The sequence below is a fragment of the Symphalangus syndactylus genome, chromosome 10 (assembly GCF_028878055.3).
Source record: "Symphalangus syndactylus isolate Jambi chromosome 10, NHGRI_mSymSyn1-v2.1_pri, whole genome shotgun sequence".
NCBI lineage: Eukaryota > Metazoa > Chordata > Mammalia > Primates > Hylobatidae > Symphalangus > Symphalangus syndactylus.
The window spans coordinates 32,586,003-32,611,681 of NC_072432.2; the positions used below are offsets into that span (position 1 = coordinate 32,586,003).

The 25,679-nt window shown below is 34.5% G+C and overlaps 1 protein-coding gene and 1 long non-coding RNA gene across 4 annotated transcripts in view; one reads left to right on the plus strand and one right to left on the minus strand.

The window, feature by feature from the left end:
• Window positions 1-25,679, minus strand: part of GSTCD (glutathione S-transferase C-terminal domain containing) — a 134,941-nt gene that overhangs the window by 33,853 nt on the left and 75,409 nt on the right. The gene's annotated exons all lie outside the window — the stretch shown is intronic.
• Window positions 20,501-21,409, plus strand: LOC134731624 (uncharacterized). The gene is made up of 2 exons (XR_010114055.1): window positions 20,501-20,846; window positions 20,967-21,409. It is a non-coding gene; the product is annotated as an uncharacterized lncRNA (long non-coding RNA).

Consider the following 25,679-nt stretch of genomic DNA (forward strand, 5'->3'; position numbering starts at 1 on the left):
GGACTATTTTAGGAATCTACTTCAGGAAATATTGCTTTATTTACCTCTTTGCCTAAAAATGCCTACTTGCTCTTTAAAATCCAGTTCCAGTGACAGCAGTGAGTCAACAAAGACACAGATCAGCTTCTTTAGATTATAGACCCTTCCACCTCAGGACAACTGTGTTTCCCAGGGACCTCCAGAAATTACTTAAAATGCAAAATTCAGTTATATGCTACTTCGGCTCCTGTCACTGAGAAGGTAATATTAACATAAAGGAATAAAAGGCACCAAAATAATTTTTATTCCTTGAAATTGAGAGCTATAAAAACAATGTTTAAAAGTTCAAATATATTAGTTATTATAACATTTCTTCTTGAAAATTAACATAGGAAAACAACATGACATACACAATGTAAACTTTAAAAATATCCTGAGAACATAAAGTCATAAGTAGTGTTCACCGTTAAAATCAATCATTTAATTTTATACCGAAATAGCTAATTGTGTATGAGAACTCTTGAAGATAATGCTTAAAATTTAACATTTCTGGATACCCAATAAAAAAACAGACTATAAACACCTTATTATCTTCTCTGAAATCCATCCCCTGATGTTAGAGACACAGACATGGTAGCATGAGGGCATTTATAAGTAACATTCGTGTATCTGCATACCCACAGAACAAGCAAGATAATTTCCTCACTCATTCAAACAAACCAAGAACTGCTAAAATCAGACTTGAGGTCTTATATATTTCTTCCTATTATTTAAATCCCACATATATAAGATACACAGAGAAACCAAATAAATAGAAGAAAAAAATATCAGGGAGATGTTGGTGAGTCAAAATTTTGCATTAGTTTAATCTTATAAACATGTGGCTAGTTTTACTTTTAATTCAATAATGAGAAGTTAGAACTTTCTCCCTTCATTAGTCAATATAAGACAGGTAGACTTCCTAGAGAATTATGTGGGGCAGTAAAATAAATACTTTGTATTGATGGCCTTTAAAATTCATAAATGAATGATTTAATAAAAGACTGTGCTATTATTTATAACAAAAATAAACTAGGTTAGCATCTAAGAAATTTGTTACCTTTTAAGGAATCATATCCAAATACTTAGAAAAACATACTGGGATTAGTAGTAGAAGCAGCAACACTATAAATAACCCATTAATTTATACAACCTAGAAAAACACAGTTTCTAACTGAAGTACACTTTGAGACAATGTAAACAATGTCTTAGGAGGAAAAAAGACTAGATATAAAATTAAGACTTACATTGAAAGTGGAAAAAAAAAACCTGTCTTCACTTGTCATCATTAATAGAATACTAAGAAGAATTTCAACAGTTAATTCAACAAATATTTATTAGGTGCTTAAGATGTGCTAGGCACTGTTTTAAGGGTTGGGTATATCGCAGTCCTTGCTGCCATGGAATACACATTCCAGTGCAGGTAGATAGGTGATACACACAAAACAAATAAATATACTATATTAGGAGTTAAAAAGAAAAATTAGAAAGGGGAGAAAGAGCAAGGAAGAGTAAACTTATCACAGATAGGCTGACCTGAAAGGGCCTAATAAGGTGACATTGAGATCTGAATAAAGTGAGAGAGTAAGGTATATGGATTATCTAGGGGAAGAGTTTTCCAAACAAAGAGAATAACAAGTATACAGTAGTCTCCCCTTATCCTTGGGATGCATTCTAAGACCTTCAGTGAATGACTGAAACCTTAGATAGTATTGAACCCAATTGCCATCAATCAGACCACATTTCTGCTCATGTCTTCTACCCATGAATTTAAGGACTTTTCCATCTTAACCAAACACTTACCAGACACTGAAGTGGCCATAATTTTTGCGGCTTGAGATACGGCAGCAAAACTAGAATGGATTCTTTTCCCTTCTTCATAATTTCATGGATAGATGTGTTCTTACCACAGATCTTAGCAATCTCAGCATATGAGTTTTTTCTGTCCTTATTAAGTCAATAACTTTTACTTTTTCACTTAATGCTTGCACTTTATAGCTTCTCTTCAGCATATCCAAACTGTCAGCATCATTACTTTTGTGCTTTGGAGCCATTATTAAGTAAAATTTGGACTCAAGCACTGCAATATTGCAACCGTCGATCTGATCATCAAGATAGCTACTAAGTGACCATCAGGCTAGTAGTGTACACAGGGTGGATTTGCTGGGCAAAGGAATGATTCATGTTCCAGGCAGAACGCAGTGGGATTGTGCCAGATTTCATCATGCTACTTAGAATGATGTGCAATTTAAAAGTTATAAATTGTTTATTTCTGGAATTTTTCATTTAATATTTTTGGGCCACAGTTGACTGCGGGTAACTAAACCACAAAAAGCGAAACTGCAAATAAGGGAGGACTGCTGCAGTTAGTGAATTCCAGACCGCAGAAGAGAAGATCAAAGAAGTAGCCAGGGGCTACAGTACTCAAGGCTTTTTAATCTATGTGGAAACTTTGGATTTTATTTTGAATTAGATGGATTCGGGGACATTATTTGACTTAAATAGGAAGTCTAACTAGGTCACTACTGAAATAGTCAAGGCTAGATATGATAGTTGCTTAGATTAAGATACAGCAGTGGAAGTAGCGAGAAGTAATTTGGCTTGACACATTTCAGAAACATAGCTGACAGAATTTGCTGATGGACTGATGTAGAGGGTAAAATAAAGAGACAGGGATAACTCTAGAGTTTCGAGCCTGAGCAATTAGAAAGAATCAAACTGCCATATATTGTTTTGCAGTGGAGGTATAAGAACTAAGCCCTGAGTTTTTCAATGTTTAGAGATTTGGAAGCTGAAGAACTGAAAAGGAGACTGATAAGGGGTTATTCTATTGGTTTCTCAGAGGCAAACCAAGGGGTATTTCAAGAGAAAAATGATCAACTTTGTCAAATGCAGCTGATACACCAAATAAGATAAGGACTGAGACTAGTCTATTATATTTAGTAAATAAAAGTCATTAGTAACCTTGACAACAGCAGTTTTGTTAGAATGATGGGACAGAGGTCTGATTATCATAGGATCAAGAGAGAAGAAGGAAAACTGATACATGTACAAGGCATAATAGAAATACAAAAATCACCATTTAATAATGACCGTTGTAATAACTGATTTGCATAGAAATCATCAACGGATGCTAAAACCATTGAGGAAAACTTACTGGAGAACACGATGGTTTCAAAGTAGCTCCTCAGAGACTATTATTACAAAGGGAAACCAGTATTCTGAAGAAATCTGACAGACACCATATCAACCAAGTGATCAAACCTAATATCACAAACAATGTGTCAAACTGATATCATGTGCTCCCTGCTGTGGTATACTCAAGGCATACACCATTAGCTCTATAGTATGCTGGCCAAAATGTTTAAGTCATTCTGTTGTAGTCTTGTCAATAGTTTAATTTTCATCTAATAGAGGAAATAGATAAATCCAAATTAAGAACATTCTGTAAAATACCTGGAATAGATTCTTTTTCAAAATGTTAAAGTTAAGAAAGACAAAACAAATTTTATAGGACAAGATCCTATATTAAAGGATACTTAAGATATTATGACAATTAAAAAATGCCTATCTTTGATTTGTTATTGCATATTCAAAGAGAGAGTGAGAGCACTATTGAACAATTGGGAGAATTTCAATACGGGCAGTGTATTCCATAACATTATTATATTGATGTCAAATTTCCTGTAGGTGATAATTGGCTTGTGATTATATAAGAGAATGCCCTTTTTCTTAAGAGACATACATGGAAGTATTTTGGGGTGAAATGTTATGATGTCTGCAAGGAACTCTCAAATGGTTGAAGAAAAATGTATATGTCAGATAAAGAGAGAACGTAAGACAAAATAGTAAAAACTGGTGATTCTATATGAAGGCTACATGGGTATTCATTGTACTACTTTTACAACTTTAAAAAATGGGTAATTTTAAACAAAAGACTGGAAGAAGAGAGTGGAGGAAGAGAAGATGAAGTCATGAATATCTAAGGTGTTTTGTCAAAGGGGAGCACATAAATGGCATGGTCGGGGTAGGGCTAAGTGAGGTAAGGGAGGATTTTAAATAGTGAAAGGTACCTTAGAATTTTTGCTATCTGATTGGCATAACTGATAAGAAAAACTGTTGAGGACACAAGGGGATGAAATACAGTGCACAGTGAGACATGGGCTTAAATGGGAATAAGATCGAAGGGCCTGTAGTGTATGGACATAGAAACAGATACATTCGTGTGTTTACTGATAAAATATGTAGAGCTCTTTTTAATTTTTCTATTTTCTCTTTGAATTAAGAGAGAAAGGGAGGAAGTACTGAACATTTGAAGAGAGGAAGAGATGATATGAAATACTTATATACACTAAGTTGACTTGGAAAATCTATATACGGATGGTACCCACTTCCTTAAACAAAGTTCTATGTAATTATAAAGATGAAAGAAATCCTAAAACTTACCAAGTCTAATCCAGTTATTTTATAGGTAAAAACATAGAGACTTGGATATTCTTTTTAATTGATAGGTTCAGAGTAGGGAAACAGATAATGTGGAGAAAATAAGCGTGGTTTAATGGCCAAATATAAAAACAGTGCCAATAATATAAACCATTTATTGGAATCCTCCTACATGGCAGTACTATGCTAAGAACTTTGTATACCTTATCTCCTGTACTGAAAACTAACTGTAGAAAACTATATAAAGGTCTGTATTTGTCCTGCATTTTCCATATGAATAAAAGATGTCAAAAAGTTTAGATACTCTCTCCACAGTCAGATACCTATTTTCATTTGTACTGGAAATATCTAAGTTAGTCTTATTTTGAGGGATTCTCAATGAGACTGCAAACTCTTATATTTACTCAACTCTATACCAACTGTTATAAGTCCTTGTACCTAGTAGATTTTCAGATGTGTTTATTGAATCAAACACTTCAGTAAACTTGACGCCTATTAAGGACACAGTGTTGATCATCAGACACTAAGGAAAAAGGAGATGAATGAGGAATGGACACAGGCAGAAACTGAAGTAGTAAATATAATGCAAAATCAACCTAAGTTTTTTCACCGATTAAATATACAGATGTAGCAAACTGGATTCAATGCTGATTGACATTCTAAATTTCTAACATGTAATAGGAAAATTTCTTAAAAAAAAATGTTTCGTACATGTATCAACAATAATGGCTTACATAGGGGGAGGGAAAGAAGAAGGGGCAGAAGAATGGAGCCTAAATTACTGGTAATTTATAAATTCTCATATAACAAGGGGAGCTTAAAAGGTAAAACTTTCATTGCCTCACTTTAGTGCAATGCCAGTTTTTTAATCCCTTCCTGACCCATTTTTATTCAGCACTGAAAAGGGTACATTGTTTGATTTGGGTATTAGCTTTTAAGGAGATTAGTTTCCAGGAAAAGTAAAGCATTTTGCATAAAAGAGCGATCCTGATACAAGGCATCAGAGCATACTGTGTTCCCAAACCACCTGTTAAAAAACAATAAAAACCAAACAGAATCTTACATTCTATTCCCTCCCAAAATGACAGATGAAATTAAAAATAATTGTGTATTAAAAAATTCTCAATGAAAAATACACTAGAAAACCTTTCAAAATAGACGTGCCTTCTAGAATTTTAATAAAAGGGAAGCTGAATCCTTTTATTCATAAACAAGAAATGAAAAGTAATAGATTTTTTTCTTATTCATGGATGTCAATCTGCATTAGATTATTAATTATGGGTTATAATGCAATTAAAATAAAAACACAGTGGAGAAATACATAAAGCTTCTAAATCTTCATGTAATTTTTCTTAGAGATTTCTGGCTTGATCTTAACCCTTCAGAAAAATTAGTCCATATATTCCATATGGGTTTCAGATTAGTTTTTTCTTAGCCCTATCAGTTTTAACACCCTTTTACAATAAATATTTTATAATATCCCTTTTAATTATTGAATTTAGCTTATTGACCTATGTAATCTAAATAAAAATAAATATAATAGCTATAATATGAAGGAGAAATAAAATCAGTATTTTACTATGCAGCCATAAAAAAGGAACGAGACCATGTCCTTTGCAGGGACAGGGATGGAATTGCAAGCCATCATCATCAGAAACTAACACAGGAACAGAAAACCAAACACTGCATGTTCTCACTTATAAGTGGGAGCTGAACGATGACAGCACATGGACACATGGCAGGGGAGCAACACACACAGGGGGCCTGTTGGAGGGGAGGGTGGAGAGCATCAAGAAGAACAGCTAATGGATGCTCGGTTTAACTCCTAGGTGATGGGATGATCTGTGCCACAAACCAACATGGCACATGTTCACCTATGTAGCAAACCTGCATATACTGCACATGTACCCTTGAACTTAAAATAAAGGTTGAAGAAAAAAAGAATCAGTATTTTAGAGTAGAATAAGTATTGCAATGTGTAGATGCTCAGTCATGATTACTAGAGGACAAAAAAATGTCCTCCATGAATTTCTACAACACCCTCAGGTATTTAACAGAAATTTCTACAATACTCTCAGGTAATTAATATTAAATAATCATGACATATAAATCCTCTGAATTAGGTGATGCTCTCTCTAAAATTTAACACAATGTTTTGTTACTGAAATTTACTCTTCATTAACCCAAAGCACCAGAATTTTTAGAAGACATACTATAATTTAGGGGATTTTTCTATTTTGAATAATTCCCTTTCATAAAAGCCAGCTAATAAATACTATTATCCAATACTCTATTTAATAGAAAAGTTTCTTTGTTTAAATAAACGAATATTATTTTAAAAGCGAGCTTCCTGGTATAGCCAACTGTTTATGTTTTACATTGTAATAATAACAATAATGAATCACCGATCTGATATTTTTGGAAAATTTCTGATAACTAAATACTACCAAATAACTAAAATATACTCTTAAGAACCATTTTTTTTGTTCATAAATAGAAATACATTTTAAACTACATGGGTTATAAATAATAATGGTGATGGTAAAAACTACTTAAGTATCCATTATCCAGCTTTACAAAAACAAAAAATTAGTAGTATTTTTGAAGTCCTATGTACATGTCCCTAACCAACTGTATCTCCCTCACCTTTCCCAGCCCTGAAATAACCACTATACTGAATTTTGTGTTTACCATTCTAATGGTTTTCTTTTGAGTTTTACCACATAGATATGTATTTCTAATAATATATCATTCAGATTTGAAGTTTCCTAAACTTCATATAAATGGAATTATATGTATAATTCTTGCACTTTTCATACAACATTATGTTTCCAAGTTGCATCCATGTTGACACATGGAGTTGCGTTTTATTTTCACTACTCTTAGTATTCCATTTTAGAGCTATAATATAATTTGTCCATTCTCCTGTGGATAGTCATTTGGGATATTTCAATTTTTTCTGCTATTACAAATAACCCAAAACATTTTTTACAACTTTGAAATTTCCAGTCAGTTACATGTTTCTTAGCCTTCTTTAAAAAACTTGAACATAATTTCATCTTTTCTTAATGACTGTGTCATACTTATGAGTATCAATTATAAATAATATAGCATTATAATAATGCCCTCAGGTTATAGAGATATACATTCTAATTTTTATGAGAATCAGTAAATTTAGTCTGCTTTTTATATTTTTTCTATCTCCTCTCTCACTCTTAAGCTATTGGCAAGAACTTCTTGATGCTATCAATGTTTATTTTAACATTCTCTACATTCAATATTTCCCCTGTAGAACTGGAGGGCAGCCATTTGAGAATAGTACCAAAAAGAAGGAAAAATAAATTATGACTGGAAAACCAAATGAGAGCTTTTCTCGGGGAAATGCATGTTGCCATACGAGATAAAAAATATTGTAGAAGGAACAAAGATTTTGGTATTTCATATTTGGCCCATTCATTAGCTATCTGACCTTGTCAAATACTTCTGAGTATTTGCCTTTCGTCTGTAAAATGTAAATAACAATAGTATTTGTAGGACTATTGTGAGAAATAAATAGTACTGCAGCAGAGTCCCAGCAAACCACTGGCCTTCAGTAAATGTAAGTTGCTTATCCTTCACATCTACTCACCTCACACTAGAGTGTGGTGTTTGCCCAACTACTTCAAGAGATCAGAGACCTCTTGGCTTACTCCTTATTCCAGATACATTCTACATGATCCCAGATATATGACAATCTTTATAGCAATGTGGTGTTATTATAGCATTACAAACATAGCAAACGCCTTATTATAAATGTTAAGAAGCAGATTGCTATTGCAGAAAAACTGGATTATGGCTTAAGAGGACCTCCTGAATGCAAAGAAGAGGACAGAGAGAAAAAAGAAGTTAAAGGGAAGAGAAATATGAGGAGTATGGTGACCAGATGATGAAATGTAAACTTATGGATAACCATAAGTGTTCCTGAAGAGAAGACCAGAAATATATGGAAGGAAAATTTTATTCAAAACGTAAATTGTCTTGAAGGAAGGAAATATTAATAGATAGAAAATAGTTATAAATTATATTTCAAAGAACTCACCTGGTATGGTAAAAATAACCAAAAGATTCTACTGCCTTTAAGTATCCTAAGAAAAAAAATGAATAAACAGGCAGAGGTTTTGATCAGACAGAACACTTTAAGTATTAAGGCATGAAGGAAGGATAACAGGTTATACACAAGTATAGAAAACAGGTTGGCCTCAGATCACTCTACAGTATTATATGCCACATAATGGAGCAACATTTGAAGAGACAATTGTGGCTTAAGAATACTTTACACAGCTGCATTTACATATGAAGGCAGTAGAACCATATTCAACTATTTAGAGAGATACCTTCTCTGACAAAACAAGCAAACTAAACAAACAATATCATGATGTGCCAAGCTTTAGTCTAAATAGTTTTTATGTACTGTACTATCCCATTTCATCCTCATAAACATTATCCTCATTTTACAATAAGAATAAATTATATCCTTCATTATATTCATTTTACAATTAGGGATATCCTTCATTATCTATATTTGACAACAAAGTTAAGAGTGTGCTTACAAATGTTAATAAATTTGCCCAAGTCACATAGCTAGTAAATAGAAAAGTAGAAGTCTAACCAGGTCTGTCCGGACTCATAGGTTTGGCTTCATAAGCACCCACTGAATGGCTCTTGGAAAAGAAAATTTTTAAAAGAGAAGTTATAAAATGACGCTAATTATCACATAATTTTTCTAAATCTGTCATCAAAAGTTTGGCTTTAATTTTATTTACTTTAAATTTTTGTACCCAACATAATTACCCACTTTTCTTTTCACTAAAAAAATCAGAGAACACTGCATGCTCATTACAGCAGAAGAATGAATCAAACAATATATTGATGAACTTTATACAGAAGACATGTTACCCATAATAGATACTTATTTACTTAATTTGATTTCATCAAATTAAATCAGAATTTTAACATGTCATTTTAAGTCATTTTATTACTTTAAAAAAACTTGTAAGAAGAAAACTACCCTTTATTCTTTAACACTACCACCCTAATAAAATTCATTTAACAAGGTCTTCACTCATTCCGTCTTGATCTCTCCAAGGCCTAGAGTAGAATGGATGAGATACAGTCAATTCTCATTATTTGCAGATTCTATATTTGTGCATTTGCCTACTTGCTAGAATTTATTTGTAACTCAAAAATCCATTTTTGAGTTGCATTTGTAGTCATTTGTGAATATGCACAGAGCAGTGAAATATTTGAGCCACCTGATTACATGTTCCTAGCTGAGGTTGCACTTGATTTTAGCCAAAAGGTCGAGAAGCAGTCCTAGCTGAGGTGGAACAAGATGACTATCTTTCTTGTTTCAGCTCTCATATTATAAACAAGTATCCTTCTCATGGTCTATTTGGTTGTACATTTTTCAAATTTTTGTGCCTTTTTTGGGTGATTTTGCTATTAAAATGGCTGCCAGTGCTGAAATGCTGTTTAGTGTTCCTAAGTACAAGAAGGCTGTGATGCGCCTTATAGAGAAAATTTATGTTAGATAAGGTTTGTTCGGGCATGCATTATGGTGCTGATGGCTGTGAACCCAGTGTAAATGAATCAACTATATATATTAAATGTCTTTAAATAGGAACACATATAAAATATGGCTATGTATTGATCAGCTGATCAAAATGGGACCAGAGGCTTACGAGAACCTAACCCTGTATTTCCCCAGGAGCAGTGGTTCAGTATTTGCCAACTCAGTGTTTGTAGTGACTTCATAAGACATAACTACTACAAATAATGAGAATTTACCATATTATTGGGCAACTATTATGCATCAATAGCAATTGACATCAATTTTGAATATTCTCTTCCTTGCTTTGCCTATGTGTGGGATAATTTCAAATATTTTTGCATTTTGTGTCATACACATTTATAAAATCCATCATTCTGCTTTATAGGCTTAAACATATTTTTCACTTTTTCTTCATGTTCAGACTTGGGAAAAATTTCAAACCCAAGATTCTTAAAGGTTAGAAAGCTCCCCCAAAATCAGTGACATCAGGCAAAACTGCCTAAATGGTATTGATATGGTTTGGCTGTGTCCCCACCCAAATCTCATCTAGACTTAAAACTCCCACAATTCCCACGTGTCCTGGGAGGAACCTGGTGGGAGGTGACTGAATTATGGGGGTGGGTCTTTCCTGTGCTGTTCTTGTGATAGTGAGTAAATCTCATGGGATCTGGTTGTTTTAAAAATGAGAGTTTCCTTGCACAAGCTCTCTTCTTGCCTGTCGCCATCCACATGATGTGACTTGCTCCTCCTTGCCTTCCACCATAATTGTGAGGCCTCCCCAGCCATGTATAACTGCAAGTCCATTAAACCTCTTTTCCTTGTAAATTGCCCAGTCTCGGGTATGTCTTTATCAGCAGTGTGAAAATGGACTAATACAGGTATTTGTAAATTTTTATATAAGCACAATAAAAGGATTTCATAATCTTCCATGAAAGCCATGTCAATGAAGAATTTTCACCCTCCTCTTACCCTCCATCCTTAAGTAGGCCCTGGTGTCTACTGTTCCCTTCTTTGTGTCCATGTGTACTCAATGTTTAGCTCCCACTTATAAGTAAGAACAAGCAGATATACCTCTTTCTTATTGTGCTTCAGAAATACTGTGTTTTTTACAAAATGAAGATTTTTTTTTTTTTTGCAACCCTGTGTTAAGTCTATCAGTGCTATTCTCCCAACAGCATGTGTTCACTTTATGTTTCTGTGTCACATTTTGGTAATTCTCATAATACACCAAACTTTTTCATTATTATATCTGTTATGGAGATCTGTGATAAGTGATCTTTGTTGTAACTATTGAAATTATTTTGGGGAGCCACAAACCATGCCCACTTAAGACAACAAACTTAATCAATAAATGTTGTATGTGTTCTCACTGCTCCAACAACCAGCTGTTCTCCTGTCTCTCTCCCTCTCCTTGGGCCTCCCTATTTCCTAAGACACAAAAATACTGAAATTAGGCCAACTAATAGCCCTACAATGACCCTAAGTGTTCAATGAAGAGTCACATGTCTCTCACTTTAAATCAAAGGCTAGAACTATTAAGGTTAGTGAGGAAGGCATGTTGAAGGCTGAGATAGACCTCTTGCACGAACTAGCCAAGATATGAATGCAAAGATGTTCTTGAAGGAAATCAAAAATGCTCCGTTAGTGAATACATGAATGATAAGAAAGCAAAATGCCTCATTACTGATATCGGGAAAGTGTTTGTGGTCTGAATAGATCAAACCAGACAAAACATTCTCTTATACAAAAGCCTAATCCAGAGCAAAGCCCTAACTCTCTTCAATTCTATAAATGCTGACAGAGGTGAGGAAGCTACACAAGAAAAATTGGAGCCTAGCAGAGATTGGTTTATCAGGTTTAATAAAGGAGATATCTCCATGACATAAAAGTGCAAGATGAAACAGCAAGTGCTGAAGTAGAAGATGCAGCAAGTTATCCAGAAGATCTAGATAATTGATAAGGTGGCCACACTAAAGTACAGATTTTTCAATGTAGATAAACTAGCCCTCTATCAGAAGAAGATGTCATCTAGGACTTTCATATCTAGAAAAGGAAGTCAATGCCTAGCTTCAAAGGACAGGCTGACCACTCTTGTTAGGGACTCATACAGCTGGAGACTTTATGTTGAAGCCAGTGCTCATTTACCAAATTTTGAAAATCCTAGGGCTCTTATAAATGCTGATAAATTTATTCTGCCTGTATTCTAGAAATAGAATAACAAATTCTGGGTGATTGCACACCTGCTTAGAGCATGGTTTAATAAATATTTCAAGACCATTGTTGAGACTTACTGCTCAAAAAAAGATTCTCTTTAAAATATCATGACTCATTGACAATGCATTTGGTCACTCAAGAGCTCTGATGGAGATCTAGAAGGAAATTAATGTTGTTTTTATGTCTGCTAACACAACATCCATTCTGCAGCTCATGGTTCAAGGAGTAATTTTGACTTTCAGGTCTTATTACTTAAGAACTTCATTTCATTAACACTATAGCGGCTATTGGTAGTAACATCTCTGAAAGATCTTGGCAAAGTAATTTGAAAACCTTCTGGAAAGGATTTGCCAATCTAGATACCATTCAGAACATTCATAATTCACAGGAGGAGGTCACAATAGCAATATGAACAGGAGTGTTGAAGAAGTTAATTCTAACCATCATGGATGACATTTTGAGGGGTTTAAGACTTCAGAAGAGGAAGCAACTGTGGATATAATGGAAATAGCAAGAGAACTAGGATTAGAAGTAGATCCTGAAGATGGGACTGAATTGCTGCAATCTCATGATAAATCTGTACAGATGAGGAGTGGCTTCCTATGGATGAGCAAAAAAAGTGGTTTCTTGAGATGGAATCTACTCCTGATTAAGATGCTGTGAAAATATTGTTGAAATGACAACAAAGGACTTAGAACACTATATAAACATTGTTGATAAAGTAGCAGCAGGGTTTGAGAGGACTGACTCCAATTTTAGAAGTTCTATTGTGACCTGCCTGGCCAACATGGTGAAACCCTGTCTCTACTAAAATACAAAAAGTCAGCCAGGTGTGGTGGTGCACGCCTGTAATTCCAGTTACTTGGGAGACAGGAGAATCGCTTGAGCCCAGCAGGCGGAGGTTGCAGTGAGCCAAGATCGCACCATTGCATTCCAGCCTGGGTGACAGGGCAAGACTCTGTCTCAAAAAAAAAAAAAAAAAAAAAAAAAAAAAGTTCTATTGTGTGTAAAATGTTATCAAACAGCATCAAATACTACAGAGAAACAGTCTGTGAAAGGGTCAATCCATGCAGCAAACTTCATTGTTGTCTTATTTTAATAATTTGCCACAAACTCCAACCTTGAGCAACCACCACCCTGGTCAGTCAGCAGCCATCAACATCAAGGCAAGACCCTCCACCAGCAAAAATATGACTTGCTGAAGGTTCCAATGATGCTTAGCATTTTTTTTTTTTTAGCAATAAAGTACTTTTAAACAAAATTATGTATGTTTTTTAAAGACATAATGCTATTGTACAATGGACTGCAGTATAGTGTAAACACAACTTTCATGTGCACTGGCAAACCAAAAAATTCATGTGATTCACTTTATTGCAATATTCACTTCATTGCAGTAGTATAGAACTGAACCTGCAATATCTCCAATGTATGCTGGTATATGAACACAACTATCCTTGTGTGATATTTACTCCAATTATTTATTTACACATTCCAACAGGGAAAAAAATAGGACAGGAGAAAAAAAAATGACAAGAAAAAAGTTGAGGTAGTGGGAAATAAATTAACTAACTACCTAACATGATAGGTATGAATATTAATTCCTGGTGTCTGTGAGCCTATACTGACAAACTTGGCCTCCTCTGCTGAACCCAGACACACACACATACACACACACACACACACACACACACACACATATCTCTGTCTCATCATTTCCTCTTCAACCTTTCTCCATACCCAAGTCAATCTTTTTGAGGCACTGGAGCTTTTCTTGCCTCAGAAGAAATGGAGTCAGCCTGGTAACTGCAGGAACTTCTTGGAAGCCGATCCTCTATACATAGAAGTGACTGTATGTCATATAAATATAGCCCCCAATCCAAACTAAATGCACATCCAATTCAATTTCCTCTTACCCATTTCCAAAAATTACTGATGTATAAATCTGTAGCTTTTTGAAAGTTGGCAAATAATTTAAAAAGATGTTTTAGGAGTATATGGCCTAATCAATACATATCTGTGGTTTTTTGGCCCAAGGACCATCAGTTTGTGACCTTTATACCAGAAGCCAAAAGTAAGGGGGTTGGAGAGCAAAAAAATATGATCAATTTGGCAAAATTCAGGAAAACAGAAACTAAAGACAGTAAGAAAACATGATGAATAAAGGAAAAAGATACATTGCCTAAATAAAACCAGACCTGGCAAATGTTATATTTGGCTACCAAAAGATATGAATGCTCAGATTTAATAATAATAAAAACATAAAAATCAGCTAAAATAAAAATGATATGACAAAAAATGGAAATAAGAGTGAATATCAACATTCCAGGTCAATATGGTTTGGCTGTATCCCCACCCAAATCTCATCTTGAATTGTAACTTCCACTGTTCCCACATGTCATGGGAGGAACACAGTGGGAGGTAACTGAATCATAGGGTCAATTCTTTCCTGTGCTGTTCTCACGATGGTCAACAAATCTCACAAGATCTGATGGTTTTAAAAACAGGAGTTTCCCTGCACAAGCTCGCTCTCTCTCTCTTTGCCTGCTGCTACCCATGTAAGACACGACTTGCTCCCCCTTGCCTTTCATCACTATTGTGAGGCCTCCCCAGCCACGTGGAACTATAAATCCATTAAACCTCTTTCCTGTATAAATTATCCAGTCTTGGGTATGTCTTTATCAGCAGTATGGAAACAGACTAATACACAGGTAAAGTTAACAAAAGGAAACAAAAGTTGCAATATTAATATCAGATGAAAGAATTCAAGGCTAAAATATTAAATAGCTAATGAAAGCTCGATTCTACAGGGATGCAGCAGTTGTGAATTTTTATGGACAGAACAGCAAAGTATCAAAATATGTAAAACAAATAGTGTTAGAAAAAAAGACTCTGAAAAGCCATCGTCAACGTGGGAAGCTAAAAAACATATTTTGCAATTAAATCACAATCTATAGGTCAGAGGACTGAATGTTTAAATAATTAACGAGGTGATCTATAAATGTTTACATGTATGTGTACAACTGGCTAGAACTGAGAAGGGATCAACCTCCCTAAATGTATGTGAAGGCAGGTTTCCTACTTGGATCTAGCCAATTGTTGCCAGGTGGATTACAGGCCTAATGATTTTAGATGCTTCAGAAGAATTTAAAGATGTTTTATTTATGAATAGATACACACATGCACACAGGTACGAACTTTGTGTCCAGCTTAGGCAGAATATACATTTTTAAATGCCCATGAACACTTTTAAAATTGATCATACATTGGATTAGAGATTCTGATCACAATGCAACAAAAACTGTCCTTAAACTCATCCCAACAATAAACACCTAAAAATAAAAAATACTTCATAAATACTTTAAAATATTAATCAGAACAAAACCACTACTATTAAGAAATGAAGAACAAGGAGAACATGATATATCAATACTTATGAGATACAGCCAAAGCAGGTCTCAGAAAAATGTCTACAGCTTTTATAAGATATATTCATTGGAAAACAAGAAGCATGGAAAAATAAACAACAAGCATTTGATCCAATATATCAAGTAAAACCCACAATATACAAGGAAGGGTGGCTCATGCCTGTAATCTCAGCACTTTGGGAGGCCAAGGTGGGTGGATCACCTGAGGTCAGGAGTTTGAGACCAGCCCGGCCAACATGGTGAAACCCCGACTCTACTAAAAATACAAAAAATTAGCTGGGTGTGGTGGCAGGTGCCTGTAATCCTAGCTACTCAGGAGGCTGAGGCAGGAAAATCGCTTGAACCCAGGAGGCGGAAGTTGCAGTGAGCCGAGCCTGCCACTGCACTCCAGCTTGGGCGACAGAGTGAGACTCTGTCTCATAGATAGATAGATAGATAGATAGATAGATAGATAGATAGATAGGTAGGTAGATAGACAGACAGACAGATAGATTAAAGCAGAAATAATAAAAAGAAAAAACAAATGTGGTAGAAATAAAAAGAAAAATCCAGCTCAAATTTTGGAAATGCAAAAGACTCCAGTAAGTTTATCTCATATATGAATATACTTTCTTGGTGAGGATATGTTGAATACAAGATATTTTATAGGCCACAGAGTTGTTAAACCCTTGGGCAGTTCAGGAAAAAAACACACCAAAAATATTAAGACATGTGAGTGTGTTATAGACTTTATTTTTTAGAGCAGTTTTAGGTTCATAATAAAATTAAGCAGAAGCTGTAGAAATTTGCTATATACCCACCTAAGTCTTGCTCCCCTCCCCTTGACAGCCTTTCTCATTGTCAGCATCATGAACCACAGTGGTACATACCTTTGTTAATAGTGATGAACCTACATTGACACATCATAACTCAAAGTCCAGAGTTTATATTAGGGTTCATTCTTAGTGGTATACATTCTATGGGTTTGGACAAATATATAATGACATATATCCACCATTGTAGTATCATACGGGGATGTTCATTGCCCTAAATATCCTCTGTGCTCCACCTGTTCATCTCTACCTCCTCCCAGTAGTCTGTCAACCACTGATCTTTTCACTGTCTCCATAGTTTTGCCTTTTTCAGACTTATACAGCTAAGATGTACTTTCACTGTTATATTTCAAGTACATGAATAAGAAAACATTATTATGTAAGATTAATAAGGATCAAAATGCTTCATGAGATGCTTATTTTCTGTATATGTCTCATAATCTCCGAAGTATTAAAAATAGTTTCTGGACACAGAGAGAAAAGCAGCTCATCTCTTTTCATACCAAATCAACCCACAGTTTCACAGGAATATAACATATGTTCTCAAATTATTTCATAGTAGGGATAATCCTATTAAAAACTAAAATACCAGCAGTATGTGTTCCAGAATTCAAGCTTTACAACATTATAATTTAATGGGCACGCCCTGCTTAGTGAGCCCTTAATCTAACTTGAAAAGATCACAGCATAGCTCTGTCAGGGTGGGCTTCGTGCTATACTCACATCGTTTATGCAGATTAAAAAGTAACCAGAAATTCATTAATCTTTTTTCCTGGCTTGTGGAAAAGGGACTTAGATCTTGGCTGCAGTGGGTGGGGGCAGAGAGTGAGAAGCAAGATTATGTAGTATGCAGAGATTTGAGGTAGAAACTGCACACTATAAAGAGCATTCCCTTAATAATGTATGTAAAAATATAGGTAGGGTGGTAGGGTAAATATGAAATAAAACTTGTAAGGCATATTTTTTTCAATTCAATTCAGTTAACACCAAAATAGGCATTTTTTAGAATGAACTCTGTTTTAATCTTAAAGAAAATTCCAGACAATCATATTATTTCACCTTGAAATATGTCAGTATGTATCTCTTATAAAGATTTTTTTTTTAAATAATAATGATATCACACCCCCAAAAATTAGCAATAATTTCTTATTTGTAAGCTCGAAAACAGATTGATCAGAGATAGGGCTTAGGAAATAAGGTAACAGAATACAAGAAAACCTTACAAAGGTCTTGACAAAATTGCTGAAGTCTGGTGTCAGTATATATTAAATATACTAGTGCACATCTTGCTATAGGTTGTTATAGGTCAGAGATGTTTCAACTCCATTTAATTGGTAGTGGCTGATTAGAGAGTTAAGATTTAGATAACAGTTATAAAGGCTAGCATATGGTCAAATGTAATGCAATTCAGTTAGTATTACTCTCATACTTTTATATGAGACTTTTATAAGCTTGACTATTTTTACAAATTCTAATTTAGATTTATATAAATATTAAGATTACAGATTTTATTACACAATTGAAATCAACACTAAAAAGCTTTAAGTCATAGAAACTGTAGGCTTTCCTTGTTCATTAAAAATAAGCTGTTTGAATTTCAGAATGATTGTTTCATATTTGCACATAAAAGCAATTGCTAGACTAAGCTTGATTATAACTAGAATGATGTAAAGGGAATTTAAGCAGAAAATGTCTAAGTTTCCTTCTGGCAGTAAAGACTCACAATTCTAAAAAATACTGCTCTTTTATGTAGATCATTTTACAAGAGATTTACCAGGGATCTTATAGGTCATCTGGCCCAATCTCATTTTCAATGCAGGGAAACCATACTCAACATGATATTAATACTTTATAATTAACACTAAGTTTTGATACCAAAATCAACTCATGCTAGCCTTGTCTGTTCTAATTTAAAGGTTCTTGATTTGTTTAGCAGTCTAATTCTGCTCTAGTATTTTTTAATATTTCTGGATTCTGATTTCTTAAGTATTGACTATGACTGATTTCTCCAGGTCAATGTTTCTGACCCTGATCTGCTAGTAGTGCCCTAATCCTAGGTTGCTTCTTGTAGCTCATGGCTTGTTTTTCTTCCTCCCAGCTTACAAAGAAGAGTCTGAGCCTCTTCCCTGAATATTCAGGCTTTCAATGTACCATATAAAAAAATGAAGTAAACTTAACCCATTTAAATTATGGTTCTCAGGGTGCTGTGGGATAGTTTAAATTTTCAAAGAAAATACAGCTTTGTTGAATATCTGCTGGATATCACACAGACTACTAGATGAGACAGCTCACAGTTTCAACAGTAGCTCGCACTACATTAATTTTATTGACATCAGATTTTTTGCAAAGTTGGATTTTTAGTAGTTGCTGTAATAAAAAGTATAAGAATCACTGTGGAACAGGACATGAAGAGCAGTGTCCAATCTGATCCTATTCTTTGAGAAGTTATGAAGTCCACAACAGAAGCATATATTACATTTGTAAGTAACTGGTTAAGAATGACATAAAACATTATTTTCCTTAAATTTATGTATATTTTTCCCTAAGGGCTACTAAGTTTTTTAGATATAAATGCTTATTAAGTTGTTTGGACATAATTATCTAATAAATGAAAAAGTTATATATTTCCTTTGGTCTAGTAGTGCTATGAAAAAATTACCAACATGCTAAAAGTGAAAGTTTGTAAAGCTCTGACATGTAGATTCTTCTATGTATTTGAAATACTGTATTTAATCACTCAACAAAAGTGTTAAGTACCTAGTGTGTTTCAGGAACTGTTTTAGGTTCTGGGAATCCAGTAGTGAATGAAATAGACAAAGGGTCTGTTCTCATGGTGTATATGTTCTCAAGGAGAGAAAATAGACCATTTTTAAAATGTATAATTGCTATGAAATATTACACAGAATAACCTGATAATGACAGGAATGTGGAAGCACAAAGTTTAGTTAGGATGCTGGAGGCACATTTCTCTGAAAAGGTAACTTTTGCACTGAGACACATCAATGACATTCAAAGCAATTTTAAAAAAACCAAACAAATGTGTTTTACTCATCAACAACCAAATAGCTCTACATCTTATCATTCCTTGTTCCCTCTTTTTTCTTAATAGACTTCTCAATTATATCAGAGGAATGGCTGTCTTCTATTTCTGTTCTGGATTGTTTTTTTTGGCCATGAGAAAAATCAGTTCACTTTTCCTAAATGAGAAAGTGGTTCTTAAGCAGAGGCATAACAACTCACTGTTTGCTAGATACATATTAGCTGTCCATGCTTTAGTACAGTGATAAAACAATAAGGATGAGTGGATGTTGGTTATCACTTCCTTTTCAGCTAACAACTGCTCTGAAAACATAAAATTTAAAAAAAAGGCACTGAGGGCAATTTGTGTTGCTTATATCCTTAATATCTTTCCTCAAATCACGAATTGGATGTGTTCCCTTTTCTACTTTACCTCCATTGCTCTGTAAGGTTTATTCCCAAACATTTGATGGCAATAAGCACTCCTAGATCCAAGCACAGTGCTACTGCTGCTGTTCACTTTTTCTTTTTTGTGGGAAGACAGGGTCTCCCTCTGTTGTCCAGACCAGAGTGCAATAGTGCAATCATAGCTCACTGGAGCCTCAAACTCCCAGGCTAAAGTGATCCTCCTGCCTCAGCCTCCTAAGTAGCTGGGGCTACAGGCATGACCGCTACACCTGGCTAATTGTTTTAAAATATTTTACAGACAAAAATCTTACTATGTTGCCTAGGGTGTCTCGAACTCCTGGCCTCAAGCGATCCTCCCTGGGAATACAGGCATAAGCCACCATGACCAGCCTTGCCTTTCACATTTTTAAATCATATTAATGTTAACTTGGCTTTAACCTATTTTATTTGAATCACAATGTAAATTATGTAAGGATTTGTAAGGCATACTAATGTCCATATCTATCATTTTCTTAAAAATATGAGTTTATTGTAGAAGCACCCAACTAACAAATCCAGATCAAGGTGTGTAGTTTGACGTTTTAACTGGGAGATCTCTAAGTTAGTTGCTGTCAACATTCCTAGTTCTCCTTTACAACTTTGCTTCTATACTTGGCACGGATTTCCACTGAGTAGAAAAGCAAGACTAGTAATGATATCGAACTATTCTTTTTTCTCTGCATCTTTCCCCTACTGCAATATTAAGAGTAATCTGGTAAGTTGTAGTGAATTAAAAGTAATTTATCCTCTCAAAAAGTAAGGGTTATTATGTCATTAACTTTTTTTTTTTTTTAATGACTAGAGGAAATTCAAAAGAACAATGGACTGATTGAGAATTAAGAGATCAGGAAGCTGGCCCTGCTTTGCCACTAACAAAATGTATGTATGACTGGGCATTCACTTATCTGGGTCTCTGTGGTAGGCAGCATCTAAGGTACTTCCCAATGGTCCTCCCTCCTGTATTCACACCTTTGTGTAATCCTCTCCCCTTCATTATAGGCTGAACCTAGTGACTCACTTCAAATGAGCAGAATATAGTAAATGGGATGGGATGTCACTTCCAAGTCTGTTTAAGTTGTAAACAGACTGTGAATTCCCTCTCTGGCTTGCTTTCTCCATGGCACACTCTGAGGGAAGCCAACTGTGATGCTCTCAGCTGCCCTACAGAGAGGCCTGTAGCAACTAATGCTCCCAGTGAACAGCCAGTGAGGATCTGAGACCCTCATTCCAACAGTACTTGAACAGGATCCTGCTAACAGACATGTAAATGGACTTGGAAGTGGGTCCTCTCCAAATTGAGCCTTGTGATGAGACCACAGTCCAGCCTACACACTGACTGTGTAGCCTTCTGAGAGGCTCTGAGCCAGAGGGCCCACCTAAGCCATCCCAGGATTGCTGGACCACAGAAACTGTGAGATAATAAATACTAGCTGTATAAACCACTAAGTTTTACAGTAATTTATTACGCAGCAATAGATAATCAGTACAGCCTGTGTTTCTTTTTCTGTTATATAAAGAGTTTGGTTTAAACGAGCTTTTGAGTCCCTTTCTAACTCCAACATTCAATGAGTACACTTATATTGGTTGCAAAGGCAAAAAAGAGAAAACACACATAGATACACAAACTACAATTTCATGTCTTAATAATAAAATTCACAGTTCAAAAATCTATGGCAGTTTTAAATAAGGTTCAAGATTTGGTCACTTCCCCTTGAATACACGTCGTCTCTATTAGCAGCACTGTAATTAAAAAGAAAACCTAGGAAAACAGTCTTCTTATAAATGTCTTGCTAATGGGGAGATCCAAAATTCACATTTGTCCACTATAAGAACTTGACATATTTGGGTTAAGGAATACAACATGCTTGGCAGTCTTTGCATTAAAAAAAAGTAAGGATAACATAAGAAATTTATTTAGTTATTATAAATGTCAATAATAACAAGATATCTTAATTTATACTAAACAAACAAGATATATTTTGTTAAAACTATGTGTCTGTTAGGTACCTGAACTTACTTTATTCTAAAGCTCTTTCTGAAAACAGTGTTTTTAGGTAGACTGTGATAAAGATGTATATCTTAAACCCTAAGGAAACTACTACTTTTTTTTAAGTGAGATATACTCAATAAGTCAATCATGGAGATAAGACAGAATCATAAAAAATACTCAAACTACCTCAAAGCAGGCAGAAAAAGAGGAAAAAAGAACAAAGAATAAATGAGTTAAGTAGGAAACAAAGTGGCACAAATCTAATGTTCTTTCCAGTAAATTTTAAATTATTAGAGAAAACAGCACAACATAGTGGAATAATCAGTACAACAGGAGTGAGAAAACGGGCTTTAGCTCTAACTTTGCCATTTTTTAAGTTTGTGACTTTGGGAAAACTAGTTTAACTGTTTGTAAAATGGACAAGTACAAATCATCTTTGGTAACTTCCAATTATAAAACTCTATGAATCTAATGGAAAATGTGTGAAATATAACTTCTAAATATTTAAAAATGTAAAACAAATGGCGGTACACTATAATTCAATGGGCCATCCTTATAAAGCATTTACGAAACCACAGGGAAAATATTTATGACACAATTCAGAGGAAAAAAGGAAACAAAACATCATATACACTATCATCACTAATACAAAGAAATCATGAAACCAAATAACAACAATAACACAACTCTGTACTAAAAGCAAAAACAAAAACCTGTAAAGAAATTCAGAAGTTTTATAATGATTATAAGACCAGGGGTGATTATTTTTCTTTTTTTTACTTTATCAATTTTGTAGTCAGTAAATGTATGTGAAGGTTATGATGTCCTAATGGAATAAAAGTTTTAAATGTTTAGTTTTAAAATAGTAATAATGATACCAAAAAATCGTGCTTTACATAATTTCTATATTCTTGAAAATTTGTTTGCAAACAAAAGTATAAATCTAGCTCCCAAGGGGGGGAAAAGCTTTCAAACATTTCTATTTTATTGAATGCTTCTCATTAGCTCATGTCTTTTTTTTTCCATCAGTATCCTTTAAGAGAGAATCCAAGGAGAATTTTCCTGACTCTGAATTTATTCTCAGACTCTGAGAATATTTGAAGAACAGTTTCCCAATTTTCAAAAGGGACAATGCTGCTTCTCCCTGACTGAACCCACCATTTCGTAACTCCACTCTCTAAGCTCCTAAGCAGCATTACTCAAAAAGTGATGATCCTTAGGCCCACTGAGTCAGAATCACCTGTGGTCACTGTTAATGCAAATTCTGAAGCCAATTCTTGGCCTATTGATATATAATTTCTAGAGGTGGGGCCTTAAAATATGTATTTTAACAGGCATCCTCAGTAAGCTTTAGCATAACAGGGACAACAATCTAAGTACCCAAAGCATGTCCCCTGGACCAATGCACTGGCATCATCTGGAGACTGCTTAGAAAAGCAAACTTTTAGGCTCTACCTTAGATCTACTGAACTAGACACTCTGGGATTAGGGCCTGGAAATCTTTAACAAACACATTGTTGAATCTCATGCATGGAAAGTATGAGAACTATTGCTCTAAGACAGTGGTCTCCAAACTTTATTGAACACTTATCAGTAAAAAAAAATGTTGAGTATGTTCCCCATTCTCAGCATATGTAAATTACATAAATATATTACTGTTGATTGATACATCACATATAGCACATACATGACCATTCATTGTACACGTTTTTGTTTGGGTGTATGTTTTCAATTCTCTTGGGTGTAAACATAAAGTAGACTTGCTGAGTCATATTATCATGTTTAAGCTTTAAGGGACTGTCAAAATGTTCTCCAAAGTGGCTGCAACATTTTACATTCCTAACAGCAGTATATGAGGATGCTAATTTATCCACATTCTAGCCAACATTTGTTATTATCTGGCTATTTTATTTGTAGCAATACTATCAGATGTGGAGTGGTATCTCATTATGGTTTTGATTTGCATTTCCCTAACAGCTAATGATGTTGAGCATATATTCATGTGCTTAGTATTTATCCATATCTCTTATTTGAACAAATGTCTACTCAGATACTTTGCCCATTTTAAAATCGGGTTATTTGTCTTTTGTTATGGAAATAATATTGCTTTATATTTTTCAGATACAAGCTTCTTATCAGGCATATAATTTGTCATAATAGCCTCACGTTATGTGGATTGTGGTCTTTTTTTTTTTGGATGGTGTTCTTTGAAGTACAGAAGTTATTTGTTTTTCTTCTGAGACCGAGTCTTGCTCTGTTGCCCAGGGCAGAGTGCAGTGGCGCGCAGTCTCCGGTTCACTGCAACCTTCGCCTCTGGCGTTCAAGCAATTCTCCTGCCTCAGCCTCCTTGGCACACCCGGCTAATTTTTTGTACTTTTAGTAGAGACAGGGTTTCTCCATGTTGACCAAGGTTATCTTGAACTCCAGTCCTCAAGTGATCTGCCTGCCTCAGCCTCCGAAATTGCTAGGATTATAGGCATGAGCCACCATGCTCGGCCTTAAAAGTTTTAAAATGTTGATCATGTCCAATTTATATTTTTTATTTTATTGCTTGTATTTTTAGTGTCGTTCTTAGAAGGCTTTGTGTAATCCAGTATCACAAATAATGATGTCTACGTTTTCTTCCAAGAGTTTTATAGTTTTACATTTTACTTTACATCTTCGATCCATTTAGAGTTAATTTATGAGTATGATGTGATGTAAGAGTTATTGTAATCTTTATGATAGGGTTGTAAACGGGATTATTTTCTTCCTTTCATTTTCAGATTGTTCATTGCAGGTGCAAGTTCAACTAACTTGTATATTGCTTTTATATTCTGCAATATTGGTAAACTTGTTTAGTAATTTTAATAGTTTTTCAGTGGATGTCTTAGGATTTTCTGTATAGAAGATCATGTTATCTGCAGATAGAGATAGTTTTCTCCCTTGTCTTTTTCCAATGTAGAGGCCTTTTTTTTTCCTTTTTATTCCTAGTTGTCCTCGTAAGAGAAGGCGTCTTCATCATTCCTGATTTTAGGGAGAATACATTTAGCCTTTACAATTAAGTATGATGTTAATTGTGGTTTTCGGTAGATGTCTTTTAACTGGTTGAGGATGTTCCCTTCTTTTCCTAGTTTGTTAAGTGTTTTAAGCATGAAAGTGTGCATTTTATCAAATGCCTTTTTTATGTAGGCATTAGGGAAATTGAGTGTCAAAATATTTCACAACCCATTGAACAAAATAAAAATCCATGAATCGATATTGATACAAATAAATGTGGTTGTTGCCCTGTATACTATTTATATGATGTATTATTTTAATTGACTTTTGGATGCTATATCAACCTTGCCTTTCTGGGGTAAATTGATTTGGTTATGGTGTATGATTTTTTTTAATCTGTTGCTGGATTTGGTTAACTAATACTTTTCTGAGAGTTTTCACATCTATATTCATAAGAGATGCTACTCTGTTTTCTTTTCCTGTGATGACTTTATATTAGTTTGTTTTAAAAATGTTATAAGTCAACAATTTTGAAAATACTTTCTGCGTATTCTACAAATGAGCAAATTTCTTAGGTTTCTTACTGTTCAACATGAGACGACTAAAACAAACTCTCTGCTTCTGGATTAGAATTAGAAGTATCTGAGTATCTGTTTGATCTGATTACACACAAACATATACACAAAGTGACACACATATGTCCTAGTTGTGTCCACTGAGAAGGCCTAAAAGCCAGAGCATAC